Genomic DNA, 17,135 nt, shown 5'->3' with positions numbered 1-17,135 from the left:
CCAGGTCTTCTCAACTGTGGCACTGTTGACATTTTGGCTGGGATAATTCTCTGCTCTTGGGGACTGTCCTGTACGTTGTAGGATGTTTAGCAACATTTCTGGCCAACAGCATCTCCCGGTTGTGATAACCAAAAATGTCTCCAGACATTGCTGAGTGGCCTCTAGGAGGCATGATCACCTCCCATTGAGAATCCGTGCTCTATATGAATACATCTTCAGTAAAATGGCAGGTGTCTGTGTTTGTAAACCTGCCAAAAACTGCAATCCATGTGGTTCAGACCCTGAGTAGGTAGGGTTCAAAAAAGCAAAGTCCTGGTAAGAATTCTACTTTAAAAAAATTTGTTTATTTGTTTATTTTGAGGGGGGGGGCAAAGAGGCAGAGAGAGGGCGAGAGAGAGAATCCCAAGCAGCTCCACACTATCAGCGCAGTGCCCAACACAGGGCTCGATCTCACAATCCATGAGATCATGACCTGAGCTGAAATCAAGAGTCGGACGCTTAACTGATGGAGTCACCCAGGTGCTCCAGGAATTCCACTTTTAAATCTCAAGGAATATGAATGGGATCCAAGTATGTAATCCACAGCATCTTCCACCAAAATACTTTTCCTCTTCTCTAATATTCAACCATTCCATTCCTCACTCTCGTTCCCCCCCAATAGTGTGCTCTCCCATCCACCCACTCTCTCCCTTCTTCTCCCTCTCCTACATGATGCATCTGAACACATTCATGCCCCCTGCTCTCCGTGGCCTCTTTTATTCTTTCTCCTTGCAACCTACCTGTGTGGCTTATACCACTTCCACCCCTCTCCCCTCCCCCTGGTTGTGTGGTGGAATTCCCAAAGATCTGGTCTGGACCCTGCAAGCTCTTCTCCACAGTTGGGTGTGGGTGGATGGGAGGAACTGTGCAGCTAAGCGGCACCACATTTAGCAACGGGGAGGAGGACGGGAAGAGCTGGCGACACTCCTGAGTGTGAAGGGTTGCAGATTTTTTCACCCTCCTCACAAATGCGCAAGAGAAGATGCAGCATTTTCATGTCTCTAAAATAGTTTTTGTCTTCCCGATGAGCCTCTAACCACCGAAGGGAGAGAAAAGTATTCCGGCACACAATTTAAACAGACATTTTAGGTAAATGGTCCTCCTTAGGTAAATGCATCCTCCTTTTCTGTCTCTTCGAGGTGGTGGAGTTGTGGCTAGCAGACCCTGCAGGGACAGAGAAAAGATAGGATCCTCAGGTCCATGCAGAATCTTGCGCATCTTTGTTGATTTCTGCTGTGGGTGGGTGGTCTGGACGCTTCCTGGGTTGTATCCAATCCATCTCTGGAAGTTCTGTGAGCTCTGCTGAGGCTGTAACTACAGTACCTAAGGCCTGGTCCCTCCTGCCTTGGAAGGCCTGCTTCTGCTCCCTGATGACTCAGTCTCTGCTCTGGCTGCTGCTGCAGACCCCACATCCTCCATCTGGCTCTTGCCTAGGGTGTCCACCCCCAGTCTTACTGCTGATTCACCTTTTCCTTGGCCTATGCTTGGAGGCCTGCTGGCTCTCGATTCAGCTACTTTCCAGGCCTCTTCTCTGGAGCAGATGGGAACTCCTTGGTCCAATTTATTCCATACTGGTCCTGGAGGCAGCCCAGGAAATCACATTTTGCTTCTCTCCCAGCAGAATGATGCTATGCTGTTGAGGAAGCCATTCCCGGGGTGATGCCAATCACCTGCAACGTCAGGCCCTCTCAGAGTCCCAAAGATGAAGTCTTCGGAAACCCCTAACCTTTCCCCCACCCACCTCACAAACCTCCTTGCTTTGGGTGGAACCAAGAGAAGGGAGATTAGGCGCACCTCTGAGGGCTACGCTACCTTACTTCCCCTTCTTTCTTAGATAGTCCACTAGAACTGATAGGGTAGGCATTCCTCCTTCTCTTCCTCTTTACTCCAGGACTTCCCTTCCTAAGAACTCTATGATCAAGTTGGCTTTTGATATGTTAACAAGACAGAGAAGAGAATCTAGACTATCTTTTCTCCTTTACAAAGCCTAGTTTTAAGATAATCTGGCTGAAAAATTCAAAAATCTCATTTGGAAACAGACACTTAACTTTTGCTTTCTCTGTTTCTCTTTTTCTTTCTATTCCTCCTATAACAATCCTAAGCTTCCCTGAACAACTGGAAACCGCTGGAGGTATGGGGGTGGAGAGAGGTCAGCATAAGGAAATATACAAGAAAACAGCATCTTCGTCTATTTCAGAACTATATTATCACCATTATATACGCTGATAATTTTTCATGCCACATGTTATGTTCTAATGTGGTTGTTCCATCGAGGCCTGCAAGGCTGAGACCGCAGCCCTGTGGGTAGACCACATCTGTCCAGTGAATGGCCGGAAGAAGACGTAGGTCCTCAGACAGGAAACCAGACTCTGAGGGCAAATCTTAACAGAGAGAGGAGAAAGGGCTCTTTGCTATCCTTGAACTCACAGGAGCCTCAGGACTAGGACAGTTCTCCTATTTTCTCTCAATGGGGTCAGGCCAGGACTTGCAAAGGGAGACTTCTTTGTAGGGCTGAGCTTCTCTGACTCTACAATTCACAAGTTTGCTGTGCTAACATGTTTTTTTGTTGTTGTTGTTTTTGGTTTTTTTGTTTTGTTTTGTTTTTGTTTTGTTTTGTTTTGTTTTTGTGCTAACATGGTTTTAATGGGAGGGCCAACATAGGGCTATCAACTTTTTATTCTGCAAAGCGAAATGTTAGAAACAAGCCACTGTTTATATCATCAATTTTTTTTTTTAAAGGACCTTTAACACCTAAAAAGTTGGTGATTTTGTTTTAAGGAAGGCATCATTTATTGACAAGAGAAAAAGTCACTTCAGATGCCTGGAATGGCAGGGGGGGAAAGGCATTGAACAGAAGCAGGAAAGGGAGATAGGCAATGTCTGGTCTGGGGTGGACTTATACTTCTTTGCCTACAGGATTTGGACAGGGACAACTGGGGAGCAAGAACGAAAGAAAGTTACAGCATGTCATGGAGAACCTGAGTGACAGAGAGTGAGAAACTAGAATGTCAGCTTTGAGAGAGCTAGAGTTTCTGACTGTGTCATGAGAAGGGAATTGCCAGGAAGAAAACCATATTTGGGAGATTGAAGTTAAAGGTTTTGTGCAGCCTCTGATGAAATTACTGCATTTTGAGAGAGAGAGCGAGAAGAAGGAAAGGCATTTTGAAGAGAAAGGATGGAACCCACCCCAGGCTTTGGCTGAAGTGTAACATTTCATGGGAGATGAACGGAGCACTTTCCCTCTGTTGGTTATTTTGTCTGTTGGATACCACGGCTGGGCTGATTTTAAAGAGTGCCACAGATACTCCTGATAACTTAATAGATATGCACAGGATAGATTTTAACATTTTAGACAATTCCCTTCTTATGAGGGGGGGGGGAGGAGAGAGAGAGAGAGAGAGAGAGAGAGAATGAGGGAGGGGCAGATAGAGAGGGAAACAGGATCTGAAGCAGGCTCTGTGGCACAGAGCCTGATGTGGGGCTCAAACCCACGAACCATGAGATCATGGCCTAAGCCAAAATTGGACGCTTAACCAACTGAAACCACCCAGGCACCCCGCCCCCCGATTTTTGCATTTTTAAATTTGACTTCATTTCATCAGCTAAACTTACTATTTTCTTACCTTTTCTCTATTAAATACTAGCTTTGTTTAATGCCATTGTCTACACTTCAGATAAGAGAATCTTCTACATTAAACTGTAGTCCAATATCTGTTGCACAAGCGTTGTCAGGGAATGGAACAATTAATAAAATTACCTTGTGTGCTCTGCATGAGTCACTTACAGACACAGACATTTGTGATAGAAATACATTCTATAGTGATGGTGTGGTGATTTCATCAATAAAAGATTATAGAAAAGAAACTTCAGGAACCTGAAGTTCCTTAGTCATTATTGTAAACATCTGTTATTACGCTGGAAAAGAAAGCATGAACATGATAGCTAACAGAATCCTGGCCAAAGATGTTACTAATTATGCTTCATAGGGACACATATATTTTTAAAAGCTATATGTCAAACACATATGCACACCTTGGTCTATTCGTCCATTTTAGGAGAAATTCTTATTGACTTCATATTGTTGAGTTCCCTCATCTCTTGTCAGTGGTTTTATTGTGCCAGTGTTAAAACAGGGTTGTTGGCTTGCTTATCTCTACTTCTGGACAGATTTCCAAACTCTTAAAAAAAAATTTTTTTTAACATTTATTTTTGAGAGACAGAGAGAGACAGAGCATTTCACTCTTTAATTCATTTGAAATTAATTTTACCATATGGTTGGAACCAAACTTTACATATTTCCCCCAATAGGCAAGAATCTCAACACCATTTGTTTAATAGGCCATTTACTTTTCATTGGTTTGTATTCCTTCTTTTATTATAAACTACACAATCCTATATGTAATTACAATTTTATGACTTTCATTTCTGTTCCCTTAATCGGCCTGTCAATTACTGTGCCAATACCACACATATTTGACCACAATAACTATTTAATAACTTTTAATATCTAAGTCTTCCTCATTGCTAATTGCCTTTGGAATTTTTCTCATCTTTTCTTGTTTGCTTTTTCTTCCAGATGAACTATTAGAATCATCTGCCATTTCTCAAAATGCAGTAGAATAGAATTTTGATTTTCCCCTTACATCTTATTCAACAAGTATGTACGTATGTATGTATTTTTAAAAAGATTTTATTTTTTTAAGTAATCTCTACACCCAATGTGGGTCTTAGACTTACAACCCCAAGATAAAGAGTCACATGCTCTACTGACTGAGCCAGCCAGGCACCCCTCAACAAGTATTTATTAATTGATATAAAGGAACTCATCAATGTTGACCAAATAATAATGGCAGTAACATTTGTAAGTCTATATTTCCTTATATTTGCAAAGTGCTTTAAATGTACTAGGGGCGCCTGAGTGGCTCATTGGGTTAAGTGTCTGACTTTTGATTTTGGCTCAGGTCATGATCTCACTGTCCTGAGATAGAGCCCAGCATCAGGCTCCCATGCTGAGCTTAAGATTCTCTCTCTCCTTTTCCCTCTGCCCCTCCCCCACATGTCCTCTCTCTCCCTCTCTCTCTCTTTCTCTCTCTCAAAAAAAAACCAAAACCATATTGTTCATCAAGAAGTTTCAGAATACTTGAAAACAAGATAATTAAGGCAGGTGTAAAGAGGGGGGAAAAATCTCTTCAATGTAAACCCAGAGGGGAATAGGCTGGTTGATTATAAATAGGATTCAGAAAATCAGAAAATTGAAAGTTATATAAGAGGTCAAGGCAGAAATTGGGGAAAAGGATACATGGGCTTAGACAGTCACATACTCTAAAAGGAGACTCAGAGTATTAACAGGTACTGGGTTAACATCTCAGTGGAGGGCATTCTGGGTTCTGGGTTCATGTTCCATGGATCTGAGATAGCAGCTCTGCAACTGGGTTGGATAAACTGTCTTTGTGGAAGATAGGGAAAAAAGTTTGGGTGTGATAAAGTAAATCAACCATACTATTAAATGTTAGAGTTAAATATAAGTTGCATAATCATCATTATAATTTATATTTGTTATTTATTCTATTGGATAAATTAAGAGATTTTAATTAAAAACTAAGATAATGTAATTAAATTTGTAAACAGAGTTTGAATGTTAAGTGAATTTGATTTCCTACATCAATAAGTTTATTTATTTTTGAGAGAGAGAGAGAGAGCATGAGAGAATGCAAATGGGGGAGGGGCAGAGAGTGAGGGGGAGACCGATGATCCAAAGCAGGCTCGGTACCATCAGCACAGAGCCCGATGCAGGGCTCAAACTCATGAACCGTGAGATCATAACCTGAGCTGAAGTTGGACACTCAATGACTGAGCCACCCAGGTGCCCCAACACCAATAAGTTTCATTTCATGTATTTATTACTTTTTGACGGATTTAGCAAGATTTTTTTCTAGTTAATATCATTTTAAAAGTTTTTAAAGTTTTATTTTAATTCCAGCTGGTTAATGTACAGTGTTATATCTCAGGCGTGTAATATAGTGATTCAACACTTCCATACAGCACCCGGTGCTCATCACAACAAGGGCACTCTTTAGTCCCCATCGCCTATTTCACCCATCCTCCACCCACCTCCCCTCTGGTAACCATCAGTTTGTTCTCTATAGTTAACAGTCTGTTTTTTTGGTTTGCCTCTCTCTCTCTCTTTTTTTTCCCTCCCTTTGCCTATTTGTTTTGTTTCTTAATTTCCACATATGAATGAAATCATATGGTATTTGTCTTTCTCTGACCTATTTGGCTTTGCATTATACTCTCTAGCTCCAGCTATGTCACTGCAAACGGCAAGATTTCATTCTTTTAAAAAACTTTCTTTTAGGGGCACCTGGGTGGCGCAGTCGGTTAAGCGTCCGACTTCAGCCAGGTCACGATCTCACGGTCCGTGGGTTCGAGCCCCGCGTCGGGCTCTGGGCTGATGGCCCAGAGCCTGGAGCCTGTTTCCGATTCTGTGTCTCCCTCTCTCTGACCCTCCCCCGTTCATGCTCTGTCTCACTCTGTCCCAAAAATAAATAAAAAAACGTTTTAAAAAAACAAAAAAAAAACAAAAAAAAAACTTTCTTTTAGAGAGAGAGTGAGAAGGGGAGAGGGGCAGAAGAAGAGAGAGAATCTTTAGCAGGCTCCATTCTCAGCATGGAGTCTGACAAGGGGCTTGATCCCATGACCCTGGGATCATGCCCTGAGCCAAAATTAAGGTTTGGATGCTCGATCAAGTGAGCCACCCAGGCGCCCCAACATGTCATTCTTTTTTATGGCTGAATAATATTCCATTGTATATATCCAGTCATCCATTGATGGACACTTGGAATGCCTCCATATCTTGGCTATTATAAATAATGCTGCTATAAACACAGGGGTGCATGCATCCCTTTGAATTAGTGTTTTTTGGGGCACCTGAGTGACTCAGTCAGTTAAGAGTCTGACACTTGATCTCGGCTCAGGTCATGACCTCACAATTCGTGAGATCCAGCCAAGCGTTGGGCTCTGTGCTGATAGCACGGATCCTGCTTGGAATTCTCTGTCTCTCTCTTTCCCTCTCTCTGTTTCTTCCCCCCTCTCTTTCAAAAAATAAATAAACATTTGAATTAGTGTTTTGTATTCTTTGGGTAAATACCCAGTAGTGCGACTGTATAAGGCAGTTCTATTTCTAACTTTTTGAGGAAACTCCATACTGTTTTCCAGAATGGCTGCACCAGTTTGCATTCCTACCAACAGTGCACTAGTGTTCCTTTTTCTCCACATCCTCAACCAACACTTGTTGTTTCCTGTGTTATTGATTTTTGCCATTCTGACAGGTGTGAGGTGATATCTCATTGTATTTGATTTGTATTTCCCTGATGGTAAGTAATAACGGACATCTTTTCATGTGTCCATTAGCCATCTGGATGTCTACTTTGGAGAAATGTCTGTTCATGTCTTCTGCCCATTTTCTAATTGGATTATTTGTTTTTGGGGTGTTGACTTGTGTAAGTTCTTTGTATATTTTGGATACTAACCCTTTATTTGATATGTCATTTGCAAATATCTTCTCCCATTCTATGGGCTGCATTCTAGTTTTGCTGATTGGTTGGATTCAGCGAGATTTTGTTTAAGTTTATAACTGTTTTATGAGGTAACTGAAACGCCTGAGAGGATTTGACACTAAATTTGTAAATGTTGTCTTGGGGGTGCCTGGGTGGCTCAGTCAGTTAAGCAGAAGGACTCTGGATTTTGGCTCAGGTCAGGATCTCATGGTTCATGGGTTCAAGCCCCATGTCGGGCCCTGTGCTGACAGTGCAGAGCTTGCTTGGAATTCTCTCTCTCCCTCCCTCTCTCTGCCCCTTCCCTGCTCACATTCGTTCTCTCTCAAAACAAATTAAAAAACTTAAAAAAATTTTTGAAAATTCTTGTAAGAAAAATTTGTAAATGTAGTAAATGCTTAAGGGTATTTAGCTAGGTCAATTAAAAAAAATTTTTAATGCTTATTTTTGAGAGAGAGACAGAGTCAGAGAGCGAGCAGGGGAGGGGCAGAGAGAGGAAACACAGAATCTAAAGCAGCTCCGGGCTCTGAGCTGTCAGCACAGAGCCCAACTCAGGGCTCAGACCCGCGAACCGTGAGATCATGATCTGAGCCAAAGTCAGACACTCAACCGACTGAGCCACCCAGGTGCCCCAGGTCAATTTATAGAAATAGTTATTGTTGGGGGCGCCTGGGTGGGTCAGTCGGTTAAGCGTCCGACTTTGGCTCAGGTTGTGATCTTGCAGTCTGTGAATTCAAGCCCCACGTCGGGCTCTGTGCTGACAGCTCAGAGCCTGGAACCTGCTTCCGATTCTGTGTCTCCCTCTCTCTCTGACCCTCCCCCTGTTCATGCTCTGTCTCTCTCTGTCTCAAAAATAAATAAACGTTAAAAAAAAAAAAAAAGAAATAGTTATTGTTAGGAGAATATCACCTCTCTCAAGGGTGAGAGAAAATAATTATTTTTTATACTTTCAAATGTATGTATTTATGAATAAAACAACTCTGTTTACAAGTGACTTTAAGCTTATTTTTCTAACTTAAATGAACTAAATATTGATTCAGATGCATGTCAACCTGTGTATTTCTTCCTGTGCTCCAAAATCTACTTTGGACCTTAAAAACTCAATTGTAGTAAGATACCCAACTCATCTAGGTTTTCTGGAGACTACTTTGGTTTTAAAACTGGGAAACGTGGCAAACGGGGGCAGGAGGTCACTGTTCTTGGCAGACAATCCTCTGACCTTCGCAACAGCCCTGGGGCAACCCGATGTGAAACCTGTGTGCAGGGTTATTATTCCCATTAACAGAGGCAGCAACTGGGCTCAGAGGAGTTAGCATGGTTTGGCCAAGGCCATAGTTTGGTTTACAATTTATCCACCTTTCTCACGTCCTTTTTCTACTTAATGTGATTGGTTGATTTACTTCTGAGGTCTTTCCTTCCTCTCCAGTGGAGAACTTAGTTTCTTCCTTCTAGAATAAATGAGTTTTATTTTCACCTGGAGGAGTCATGGTCTAGGATTAACTTCAGCAGTAACCCCTAGAAATTCTTTTGTACAGACATTCAGGGAGGTTGCCTTAGTCTTCGTAAGATGGGTAGAAACAAAGGTTACGAAGCTGTTCAGTGCATGGATTACGGGGCATTTTAAAAATAATTTTGTTTGTTGATTATTTAAAATATGTTACTACTTATAATTAGCTTCTTAAAAAGTTTTTATTTATTTATTTAGAGAGACAGAAATAGGATGAGTGCGGGGAGGGCCAGGGAGAGAAGGGGAGAAGGAGAGTCCCGGGCAGGCTCCCCACTGTCAGCATAGAGCCCAAACTGTGAGATCGTGACCTGAGTTGAAACCAAGAGCCAGATGCTTAACCAGCTAGGCCACCCAGGCACCCCAGTACTTCATTCTTTCATATGGATGAATAATATTCTGCGGTGTGGTTATACCACATTTTATTTATCTTTTCATCCGTTGATGGGCATTTGGATTGTTTATACTTTTTTGGCTATTACGAATCATGCTGACGTGAACACTGGCGTACAAGTCTGTGTGTGGATATATACTTTCGTTTCTCTTGAGTATTTACTTAGGAATGGAATTGCTGGGTCCTCTACTAACTCAATATTCAATATTTTGAGGAACTTCCAGACTGTTTCCAAAAAGTTTGCACCACTTTACATTCCCGCTAGCAATGCATAAGGGTTCCAATTTCTCTACATGATCCCTAAATCTTGTTATTACCTGTTTTGTTGTTGTTGTTGTTTTGTTTTTCCGACTATAGCCATCTAGTGGGTGTGAGGTGGTATCTCATTGCGGTTTTGATCTGCATTTCCCTGATGATTAGTGGCGTGGAGCATCTTTTCATGTGCTTATTAGCCATTTGTATATTTTCTTTGGAAAAATGTCTGTGTAGATCATTGGTCCATTTAAAAAATGGGTTATGTATCTGTTTATAATTGAGTCGTAATTGCACTTTATATATTCTAGATATGTCCTTTACCAGATATATGATTTTAAAATATTTTCTACCATTCTGAGGGTTCTCTTTGCATTTTCTTGATGATATCCTTTGAATCACCGAAGTTTTTAATTTTGACAATGTCCAACTGACCTATTTTTTTTTTCTTTTGCGGCTTTTGCCTTTGGTGTCATATTTAAGGTATAATTCACTTTTAAAAGTTATCATGATATGAAAATAGTATTCATTATGTGATAAAAATGAATACATGCTTTTTGTGTATATATATTTGATATAATATATTATATATTTTATATTGTAAAAATATTTTATAATTTTATACTTTTACATAATACATATATTTTGTACATGTACTAAATAATTTCAATATCTTGAATTTATATATACATACTCATTGACTAGAAATCCAGAAAACAAGGTGTGACCTTAGCAGACCATTGAAGAAGAGAGGAACTTTCTTTTTTCCATTTAGCTAGGTTACTATTTATTATTAAAGAGTACAGTTAGGGAAAGCCAAATGGAAGAGATGCTTAGGGCAAGAAATGGGGAAAAGGACATGAAGCTTGCGTGCCCTCCTTGGGCACGTGCCACTTTCCCTGCATATCCACGTTTGCCAACCTGGAAGCTCTCCAAGTTCTGTGCTTTTGGGTGTGTTTGTTTGCTCGTTGGTTTGCTAGAGAGGCATCTTCTATCTGGGGAAATTGCTAAAGAAGTTGGAGGAGGAGGGATGGGATCAAGGGGATGGATTTTATCCATGTGAATGGCAACACTGTTGTAACAAGAACAGGAAATTTGAGAAAACTTTTGTGAGCGTCTGCGATCTGAAAACAGTTTTCACCTGGAAGAGGGTTAGGCCCAGGAAGCACCACGAAGAGGTTTTCTAGAATTAAAGAGGAGAAATTCGTAGCTTTACTCACAAGTACCATCAGATTTGGTGAGTTCTTTAAAACCAGAATTGGTGGAAATTTGTTTTTCTTAGGACTGGACACTAGATGTCTCAGTTACCTTGAGTCTGCAATGAGAAACGAGAAATTTATAAAAAAGGTTGGCACAGGGGCGCCTGGGTGGCTCAGTCGGTTAAGCGTCCGACTTCGGCTCGGGTCGTGATCTCACGGTCCGTGAGTTCGAGCCCTGCGTCGGGGTCTGTGCTGACAGCTCAGAGCCTGGAGCCTGTTTCAGATTCTGTGTCTCCCTCTCTCTGACCCTCCCCCATTCATGCTCTGTCTCTCTCTGTCTCAAAAATAAATAAACGTTAAAAAAAAAAGGTTGGCACAGGAACTGAGCTATTTAATCTTGTATATGATGTAGCTTTTTATCTGGGGTATTGGAATTTCATTTCAATTAAACTTTTTTTTTGAAACCTGGCTACAGATAGTTGTTACCTTTGAAATTCTTAACTAAGAACTCATTAAAATATCGGTAATGTACTGTAATGTCCTGGATGAGGAAATTAAATGAAAGATATTTAAAGATCTGTTGAGAGACTTAGATGAAAGTGGAATTGGAAATCAGGGTAGAACCAGAAATTACCAGCTCCCTACATCGTCCTCTAGAAAGCAGTTATTTCCACTGAGTAATGTACAAGATCTTTGTTAATAGAAAAAAAGAAAATGCTCTAGATGAGACAGATATATTTAACAGACGTATGTATGATGTGGAGAGAGAAGCACCGGATTAGGAGCCCAAAGATGTGATTTTTTAAGAGTTAAATCACTGCTTTTATGTTCCAAGATGCCATTCAAATTCCCTCCATCTGGGCCTTGTTTTCCTCCAGCCTCTAGAGAGTTCAACATTCTTTTCCTGGAGGAAGAACTCAAGAACCAATGGAATTCTCATGGCCAATATACAACTTACTATTGTTTTTGGGAACGACAAGGGTCAAGAAAGGCATATCCATTAAACTATAAAACGTTTGTCTATGTGTCCCTGAAATTATCTTCAGTGCCTCTAATGGTACACATTTCCTGTTCTTGGGGGAAGTGGGCTCCAATTATTGCAGGCAAGTGTGGAGACAAGGAGAAAGGATGAGGGTAGCAAAACGCTGAAGAAGGTAGAAAAGAGGCCAAGAGAGCCCATGAGAGTGATTATGATCCAGCATACATCAGTTCTTTCACTCAGTTGGTCCCAGGCACTCCTCCCAAACCTGGGAGGGAGGGAAAAGAGTGCCACCATGTGGACTCAGGGTGATCCCTGGGGGTGAACTGATCACAACAGGTACAACTCACTCTCTGGCCCTCTGGCCCTGCCACTTCTCTCCTGCTCATTCACATATGCTAATCCTGATCTCCCTCTCTGGCACACACACACACACACACACACACACACACACACTACATCCAGGGTAGCCTTGGTCCTGCCCGCATAACTGCAGAGAGAGGGTGGGAATAAAAGGCTAATTGTTAGTACATGAGCCTCTTAGGTGACATTTTTGGTACTTCCTGGGAAATCACCCCTTGCCCTCGGTCTCTGGCCCTCCCAGGGTCATTGCCCACCCCCACATGCCTCCCTCACAGACTCATTTATCCAGGCTCATGTGGGTGTGCTCTTGAGGTGGAGCTAGCAAGGGAAGCTGAAGGGTACTCAGTCCTGGTCCCAGACTGCTGAGTTTCACTAAGAAGGAACAAGTGATGGCTGTTCTGCCAGGCCACACAATGAGCCGCTTTCTCCGAGAGCCATGACCTTTACCCAGGAAGAGGCCGACACACTTATCAAGTCTCTACATTTGCTGGAGAGAATCTGTGGTAAACAGAGCAAGAAGGCCTTCATTGTCACCGATGGCCTGTAGAAGCTACTAGAGCTTTATATGCAGGGCCCTTGGTTGCCTGGTCAATGGCTATCATCCAATTTTACTGTGGAAATGGATTATTTAAAGTTAAAAAATAATTTATTTAGTTGAATTTGGATTGGTCTGGATGATCGCCAGTGACTGCCAATGTGTCCATGCCATAGAAAACATGCTGGTTGCTCCCTCATAATTTTTGTCTTCACTTCCCATGCTGAAAGAACCCTGATTTTGTACAGTTATTCGGTGACCATGAGTCAATCCCAGAGGCTAACCCTTATTGCAGCCATGCTTTTCTTCCTTGCCAGCGATTGGTCTAAATTGTGGACTGCTGAGGGCCTTCGAGGCAGGGAGAAAGTGCTGCCATGCTGCCTTTCGTCTTGCTTTTGGACTTGTGTGAGGGTCTGCTGCTCTGGCCATCTTCTGAGGGTAGGTACCATATGCAGAGCTGACAGATGTGAATAAAGGCCCAAGTCCTTACTGATACGACTGAGATTTAGAGATGCCTACTTGGGGACATCTTGCTAAGCTGGCTTTTCTATGGATTGCTGTCCAAAGCATCTTAAATGATACACATGCTTTCCCCCTACCTGATTTAACATTATCAGGCATAACACAAACCCTTCAGCCAACAATTTATAAACACTCTGCTTTTCTCACGGCTTAAGGCAGTATGCTGGACTCCAGAGGGTTTCTAAGCAGTTTGTGCAGTTATACTACAGTGGAACCGGAAATTGATTTGAACAATAAGCATCTGGCTGGATGGCCAGGGAATCCTCTTTCCTGTCAAGACAACAGCCCGATTTCCTCAGAACCAGCTTTCTTCTTTGTTTAGTTATTTTTCTCTCCCTGAAGGATTTGGAATTGAGACCCAACCACCCACTCATCGATCCATCCATCCATCCACCCCTCCAGTAAAGTATCTATTAAACCCTCTCCACGTGCTCATTTACCAGCGCGTGCTGAGGACACAATGATGACTGTGGCCGTGCTGTGGGCAATGGAGGCACCGTCAGAGGCAGTCCTGAGGAAACTCAGCCTAAACAGATTTACCGCGGCCAACCACGCAGAGCCACTGCATCAGGCGTGGGGTAAAAGGCACACTGCAACAGGGATCTAGGTGCCACTGCATGGAAACATCCAGAATGGGGTCACTGGCTTGGAAGAAATCTCTGGGGATTGCTGCCTCACTAACAGTCGCTTGACAGATGAGGACACAGACCCAAAGGGAACAGATCATTTGTTCTACATATGAAAATCCATCAAGCTGTGTACACTTAAGATTTGTGCACTGTGCTGCGGGCATGTTTAGCTTCAGTTAAAAAACCCAAAAAGGATCGGGGCGCCTGGGTGGCGCAGTCGGTTAAGCGTCCGACTTCAGCCAGGTCACGATCTCGCGGTCCGTGAATTCGAGCCCCGCGTCAGGCTCTGGGCTGATGGCTCAGAGCCTGGAGCCTGTTTCCGATTCTGTGTCTCCCTCTCTCTCTGCCCCTCCCCCGTTCATGCTCTGTCTCTCTCTGTCCCAAAAATAAATAAACGTTGAAAAAAAAAAAATTAAAAAAAAAAAAAACCCAAAAAGGATCAAAAGCAGAAATGATCCCTAGATACGCTTTTTTTGTAAAATTGAATGTTTATTTATTTTTGAGAGAGAGAGAGGAACAGAGAGAGAGGGAGACACAGAATCGGAAGCAGGCTCCAGGCTCCGAGCTGTCAGCACAGAGCCCGACGCGGGGCTCGAACTCACAAGCCATGAGATTCATGACCTGAGCCGAAGTCGGATGCTCAACCGACTGAGCCCCTAGATATACTTTTTTAAAGTTTACTGATTTAAGTAATCTCTACACCCAAGGTGGGGCTCAAACTCACCACCCAGAGTCGCAACTTCTACCAGTTGAGCCAGCCAGGCGCCCCCCGCACCCTATTTTTTAGCATCACTTAAGGAAGGGAATAAAGGCAGAACTTTGAATAAAGAAAGGGGAAAGCAGTGATACTTTACACATCTAAATTAGTGATTATGGGAATGATCCAATTTCTCATCTCTCTCCTGCTAGAAGCTCTTCTACATCTAAAGTCGAAGTTTTAGGGGCACCTGGGAGGCTCAGTCAGTTGAGCTCAGGTCATGATCTCGTGGTTCGTGGGCTCAAGCCCCGTGTCGGGCTCTGTGCTGGCAGCTCAGGGCCTGGAGTCTGCTTTGGATTTTATGTCTCCCTCTCTCTGCCTCTGTCTCTCTCTCTCTCTGAAAAAAACAAACAAACAAATAAACATTAGAAAAACGTTTAAAGTTGAAGTTTTAACTTCAATGTCAATGAGATGCTTGTAAATGTGTATTGTTTTCTGTAGGTGATATGCAGTGGGAATGCTGGTACCCCTGTGTGGATCTTAAGAGTTCAGATTCATGCCTTGAAGTTGTTGGCTCCCACTCTGGAGCCAGGAATGGTCAGAAAGATTCAGAATAGTCCAGATGTTTGTGAGGGAGCAAGCTTCAGGGGACTCCTGAAGCGGGAGCAGCTTGCTCTGACCAATTGGGTTTATCTCGGATCAACCTCAACACAAAGAACCCTAAGGGTATCAGAGGGCAGAAGTGGCTCCAAGAACACTTACCTCATCTCTTCCACCCCAGGGGGCACGGGAGTGTAGTTCTAATCGGCACAAAGGGAGTTTGTTGGCACACGGAAAACCTAGGAGTAAAATTAACTTCAGGTATGGCTGCGTTCAGGGCTCAAACAATGTTATCAGCACCCAATTTCCCTCCACTTGAGGTTCTTACACCGTATCAGTTATAAATTCAGGAGCTTCAAGGTGGCCCCACAAAGCTCAGCTGCCAAGAAGAATCCAGTATCTCCGGACTCTATCTTTTCAGCTCCAAGTCTCGCCGGGGGTAGAAACACACCTTCTCTCCTACAACTTTCCAGGGAATCTTAAGTCTCATTGGCTCTGGGTGAGTCACATGCACACTGCTGAGCCAATCGCTGTGACTGTGGAAAATGCAATTGATTGACTTAGGCCTAGGTCACATGCTTCTTCCTCAGACCTCTTCCCAGGCTAGTGGGCGGCTTCCTTCCTCTCACTGAGGATTCCTGCTGCCACTGTACCCCTGTACCTCCTTCTGGTTTTTCAGGACCATCACACATCTGTGGCCCGGTGGCTGTGAGGTGCAATTCCATGGCTGCCGGGGTGGAGAACAGGCCATACGATATATCTTAATGGCTTGAGAAGTTAATATTCTCACTTGGCCTCTGAGGCTGGCAGCATCTTAGCCCCTGCCAGTATATAAGGTGGGTGCTGTCATATGGCAGGTCAATAGTTTGGTTTTTTTGTGTTTTTGGCCCTACTATTCTCTCCCCCATCCTATAGATGCAGTTTCTTCCCCTCCACCCTTAATGGACAGATGACCACTCGTAGCATCTCGTGGCACTACAGAATGCTGGCAAGTAGGTCTGATGTATGCAGCTAGTCCAAGGCTAGCTATAGGCCCATCGGCAGCTCCTAAATGCCCCTCATTCTTTGCAGGCAGTCAACAGGTGCCTTCTCTTTTCACCCCTCTCACTGGGTTGTCTGACTCCATGCCATACCACAGCACCCATCCCTGCATTACAGGGGTCTTTGCATATTACCTCAGGCCACTGTGTGTGTGTTTACCTGTGTGTGTGGTGGGGTCGCTTCCCAGTAATTCAGGCAAGAGGCAGATATAACTGGTTTATGGGATGGGCTACACCTGGTCAAGTGCAAACCAAGGTTGAAGCAGAACCTGATGTTCTGTGTTTCAAGTTATTGCCCATCTTATCCTGAGTATTAACTTAATGTTAAACTAAAAACTCTTAGGTTTGGGATATGAAAGGGTAGGTACTACCTAGGAAAACTGTTGATAGCATGCACACACTTTTGTTATGGCAACACTGACAGTTACTTCCTTCAATATGCAAAGCAGGGAGCAAGTGAATGGACAGGAGCTGGAAGAAGAGTGGGCACAACCTTACCGGGATTGGCCTCCTGCCTGGGCTGCTGCTAAATCGCAAACTGGAGCGTCAGTGACCTCTGCTGGCAAGATTTTTTCCTCGGCCCTGCAGAAAGGATGGAGTCCCCTCCACGGTTTGCGTGTCCGGTTCAGTGTTCTTGAGAGAGAAACCATGAGATTTATGCCTATGGGGGGTAGGGCAGACTGGGCTTTCATGCTAAACTTTTCCTGGGGGTTGGAGGCTACAGCAGGCAGCAATCTAGGCACAGATCCTACCCCAGCCTCCATCAGCCCTCTGTCAAACGCTGACAGCTTGTTTACGGTACTCGCTTTCCAAATATAAACATGCTTTC

The 17,135-nt window shown here is 43.3% G+C and overlaps 1 protein-coding gene across 2 annotated transcripts in view; it reads right to left on the bottom strand.

Moving 5' to 3' along the window:
• Positions 1 to 468: 468 nt before the first annotated feature.
• Positions 469 to 17,135, bottom strand: part of ZBTB38 (zinc finger and BTB domain containing 38) — a 160,960-nt gene continuing 144,293 nt past the window's right edge. The window contains exons 8-11 of one of the 2 annotated variants that reach the window (XR_003971656.1): positions 16,805 to 16,939; positions 15,429 to 15,505; positions 10,963 to 11,057; positions 469 to 1,203 (exon numbers count right to left, since the gene is read on the bottom strand). The gene's annotated coding sequence lies outside the window, so the exon portion shown is untranslated. Of the gene's footprint in view, positions 1,204 to 10,962; positions 11,058 to 15,034; positions 15,064 to 15,428; positions 15,506 to 16,804; positions 16,940 to 17,135 lie in introns of those variants that run through there. The other variant, XR_003971657.1, reaches the window with a different exon arrangement.

This window comes from Lynx canadensis, chromosome C2 (assembly GCF_007474595.2).
Source record: "Lynx canadensis isolate LIC74 chromosome C2, mLynCan4.pri.v2, whole genome shotgun sequence".
In the NCBI taxonomy this organism is placed as follows: Eukaryota; Metazoa; Chordata; class Mammalia; order Carnivora; family Felidae; genus Lynx; species Lynx canadensis.
Note: the sequence above shows the minus strand (reverse complement) of the source record. Positions and strands in the feature narration are given on the sequence as shown.